The 5,012-nt window shown below is 32.5% G+C and overlaps 1 long non-coding RNA gene across 1 annotated transcript; it reads right to left on the bottom strand.

Annotated features, from left to right (window-relative positions):
- Nucleotides 1–225: 225 nt before the first annotated feature.
- LOC125497445 (uncharacterized) lies at nucleotides 226–4,654 on the bottom strand. Its single transcript, XR_007274193.2, has 2 exons — nucleotides 4,134–4,654; nucleotides 226–477 (listed from the first exon to the last, which is right to left on the bottom strand). It is a non-coding gene; the product is annotated as an uncharacterized LOC125497445 (long non-coding RNA).
- Nucleotides 4,655–5,012: the final 358 nt, after the last annotated feature.

Below are 5,012 nucleotides of genomic sequence, written 5' to 3'. Positions count from 1 at the left end.
TGTTACTTTCAATGTTCCCGAAGTCGTCCCTATTCCAGATTTTCAGCCTTTTCCTCACTGCTTTCAATTTTTCATTCATTGGGCTGCTACTTGACGCCAGCCATGCTTCTTTAATTATCTTTAGGCAATTTGGGTCTGTAAGCCAACAATTTTGGAACCTAAACTGTAACAGCCCGCACTTCCGAGCTACTAACTAATCACACTTAAGATAAACCAAACATAATCAATACTTAACAAACCTCGAATTTACATTTATTCACAGCGGAAACAATACCTATAAAAACAATTCTGGATCTGTGGGTCAGGGGCCCACAACATAACAACTTGAAAATCAAATAACAGATTACGAATACTTCCAAACAAAGCATCTAACTTTAACCTCAACCCACCATTCCATAACATAAAAATCTTCTTCTTGATCAATAATCATATTCCAAGTCCTCGACATCAACCCTGCAAAATCACTAACAATGAACCCTGCCCCACCAGGACAGGTTCCAAGAACAAAATCAGAAAAACTGAGTACACACATGTCCAACCAAAATTCATTTTAGTGGCTTAAAATATAGTTGTGCGGTTTATTACTCATCAAGTGGAACAATCCCAAACTTCAAAAAAACTTAAAATCAAATAGTTAGAAATGTTTTATTACGAACCAGAACCCTTAACTAGAAAGTACGTAAAGAGTACTCATACATATACTACATTAATAAGTTCCTTGCATAAGGACAAATTTCAACAACAGTTGAATACATAAGCTCATCCCAAAACTCATTTTTGGTGGCTTAAGACCATTCATAATTCATGCTAGAATTCGCATGCTTCACAAGTAAGTCTTGCTTAAAAATTTCAGGATTACTATCCTTGCACAATCGCATTAAAGTAGAATTTTTATCATAAGATCACCACTTAGATCATTCAAAACCCTTTGGGTCTATAACATTTAATTTCTTTGGGTAAAGCGAACACGAATAGAGAGGGGCACCTTACACAAGGAGCCGACTGTCTCTAAGCTAATGGAGGTCGTCACCCACCGTTTAAATATTTATGCTTGCAAGCCTTAACCAGGACATGTCCCATTTTTATTATCTGCTGGACTTCACCCACCCAGCGAGGGTTCGAAAGGAGATCACCCATCCTCCAAGGGTTGTTGTTCATACCGTACCTTATTTGGTATCGGCCTTTACCCACTTGTATCCATAGTTTATTTACATAAATAGTTTAAATGCACAGTTTATCAATACCACACGTGTTTCAAAGAACACATATTTATCCATGAAGAGGAAAATAATCACCACTACTATGGTGTTGCTAATCATTGCAAGACTTGAATCTTCTTTTGAAATCTTTTGTTTTACGTCAACAATTTCACATATTAGTTACGTGTAAAGATATAAGGAAATAATCAATTCTTTACTGCTTGTAAAAGTCGTATAGGCACTTAGTGTGCTCATTTAAACTTTACCAAAAGGGTTGAGTTAACAAGAACATTTGGAACTTTTGTCAAAATAATTACAGCAAAAATACTGAACTTAAAATGAACATAACTTCCTGCTCGGTCTTCGAATTAGGAATTTCCAAAACTTAACCTCAATAATTTTGGATCATGACTACTCAAAGGAACAATACCGCTCCATAACACATATTGAGCATCTCGCTCCATAAATGTTGTTTACTTTCCCAATAAAACAATAACTAAATCATAATGCTAATTTCTCAATAACACAAACTTATATCTTTCAAAACTTATACTCTTGTTTTTAATTCGTATCGCATACTCAATTCCACAGTGTGTCAACGATTTAAACTCTCGTCCGTAAATCAATATAAAACAAAACAAAGTTGAAATGTAACTAACATATCCAAAATACCTGAACCTCAATTATCTTATTATAACACAGTTGAAATGTAACTAACATATCCAAAATACCTGAAGCTCAATAATCTTATTATAACACAGTTTAAAACAAAGTTGAAATGTAACTAACATATCCAAAATACCTGAACCTCAATAATCTTATTATAACACAAACTCGAATCTCAAATAACCTCACTTACCTCAAAATTCTTTTAAAGGAAGTAATATACATAAAACGTATTCGAAATCAAATGTCTCTCCGCAGTCGAACCCATAACATAATCAAAGTGTAAAATATGTTTCTCAAAGACTTATAAGATAACTATTATGGAGACCCAATTCTAAGCTCGTGCGATTAACCTGTAATGTTTTACTTGTAGACTATAAGGTATCCTCTAACATGTCTTGGCAATTCCCTTCATCATAATAGTTTCTCTTTGTACTTGGACTTCCGTCTTTAACTTATAGCATCTAAACTATAGCATTCCAAAATTCTAGATATGAATTTTCCCCTTAAAGGTTTTCTTATTCCCAATACATGAACTTTCATTGCCAGAATATAATTTATTACGTATCATAAATCACCTACAATTACTATGGCAAGTCAAAATATCTCACTCCATATTTCCCAATACTCAACTCGTTGTTCATCCTTCTTAAATTTATAATTCACAACCATACGTCCCCATGTATTTGACTGAAAGCTCATATTAGTCTTAACACCATACACTAGTATTGTCATTATATAACTTTAATTACCATACTCTCTATTATCTAGATTTATATTTTTATTTCCCAACATCCATTTATATAATCTTACTCATCCAGTAGAAGCAAGAAATTATGCTCCAAACTCTTATATTGACCCCTTTGCGGGTATGATCTTTCATTACATAAGTATTGTAAATTATATCTCTCTAATCGATACTCCTCTAAACCACCACCAAGATTGGATCCTTTATTTCACTGATACGATATTCATATCTCAAATCCTACACATCCTCTAAACTCACAAACCTCTCGTGACAACTCCATTAACTCATAAATCAATGTTTGACTTTTGAAATTCACATCCAAATTTACTATTCCATCTATCTAATCTACTCCACCACATAACATCTTCATTCTTAGTTAGAACCTCCCAACAATTTATTATCCTTCAATTATGACATCACAAATCTTCATTCTTATATAACAAGCTCCATATTATTTTTGGAGACATCTTCGGATGATACCATTCAGCCTTGTTTATACGCCATAAGTAAATCTTGGGATATTTGACTACTTCTAATAATATCCTCAAAGCGACAATTGTATTTCTTAAACAGAACTTACAAGTACCCATCTCACACAAACTCATTCTAACTTAATTCCAAACTCCATATAACATAATTCATCCATGATATTCTGTAAAGATATAACTTGTTTCACTAGACTTACGTGTTTCCAAACTTAAATCCGAGTAATGTTCATTTAATTGACCCAAATTTGAGAGACTTTTTCCTATGAGAACTTATTCATAAAAATTTAAGTTGGAGTAAAGATCCACGCCGTCATTAATAGAACTAGAAAATTCTGATTTATAATTTCACGAGTTCATATTTGTTCATAACTCCAAGTCATAATTTTCAAAGTTCATGATCATATATAATCAAAATCTCAAACCATAATAAAGAGTTTTTCATACTTTCAGAATTCCATATAAAACTTATATCACAAATATTTTCAAATTGCCTTAACCTGAAATTTTAACTCAACATCCTTGATCAAAATTCCTTTCTTTTTCTCTGAAACTTTCAAATATAACTACAATTAAAATCGAAAGCGAGTTCATAAACCTATCGAGTCGATGTCCCGACTTAGTTCGTAAATCGAAGTACTTGTTATAAAATCACTTATATAGTTAGATAAACTAAAGATCATTGCTTTAATTCTCATAGCTACGTACACTTTCATATAAAAGATCAACTTACTAAGCATAAGAAACTTATTATAAATTCGATGTGGAAACAAGTAGGTTTAATAATATCACACATCTATATTATTGAAGGATTCAACTACCTCCAATCAGTTCTTCATAGAAATATTACTCAGTAAAACTCATCACATATATAGCTTTCGCTCATAGCTTAAAACCAAATATGTAGTTAACAACTCTTGTAAACACAAATAACACTTTGAATAATTTTGTATTTATATAAAAGGCTTATTAACTCGCACATGAAATCACATAAAACACGAATATAGATTCAAAGGTGGAAGGACATGTGTGTACCTTTAAACAATTCCCAATAATTCGACATTCTGGATAACCAACTATAGCTCGAACTTCATAATTATCTCCATATATACTCCAACAACGACCTCAAAACAAAACAACAATCATTAACCATCCTCACAACAATTTAGATAAACAAATCGAATTACTCATACTTTCAAGCTCTTCCATGAACTAACCACCACAACTCTTATATACAACCCATTCTACTAATCCAACTCACAACATCAATTCCATCTCTAATTAACATCATTCTGATTTCAAAGAGTATTATCAAACGACATAATTTATAAAAATCTGTTTTTATAAACTTACTTAAGAGGCTTACTTCATATTAGAAGCTTCAATCCAATAAGAAAAATAAAATATTCAATCTTTAAGTTTAACAATTCTCATCATAATTATATTTGCTAATCAATAACAAAATTGAGAACCAAGTTTATTTCTAAAATCAGAATATAAAATCCAATTGCACCACACTTGAATTGGAATAAAGGAGATGTGGAATTAATAAAAATTAGCTTATACCTTCATGTGGAAAGTAATACCAAAATAATGGCAGCAACAAGGCAAGCAAGCCAATCACGGCAGCAGCGCAACACAAAGTACAGCAGTAGTGCTGAACTTGTGTAAGGCGTAACTCATAGCTCCGAACTCCAAATTGAGCGATTTTTATGCTCAAATTCATTAGCTCGAAGTGATCTACAACTTTGATTCAGCAACAAAGAGCAAAATTGGATTGCATGTTGTAGATAATTGGGGCAACAGATTGTCGGAATAAAAAACAGAGGAGAGAGAAATGGAGGTAGCAACACCAAATTTGCAAAGACCATAACTCATAGCTCCGAACTCCAAATCAAGTGATTTTTGGGTCGA

This window comes from Beta vulgaris, chromosome 5, assembly GCF_026745355.1.
Source record: "Beta vulgaris subsp. vulgaris cultivar EL10 chromosome 5, EL10.2, whole genome shotgun sequence".
NCBI lineage: Eukaryota > Viridiplantae > Streptophyta > Magnoliopsida > Caryophyllales > Amaranthaceae > Beta > Beta vulgaris.
Note: the sequence above shows the minus strand (reverse complement) of the source record. Positions and strands in the feature narration are given on the sequence as shown.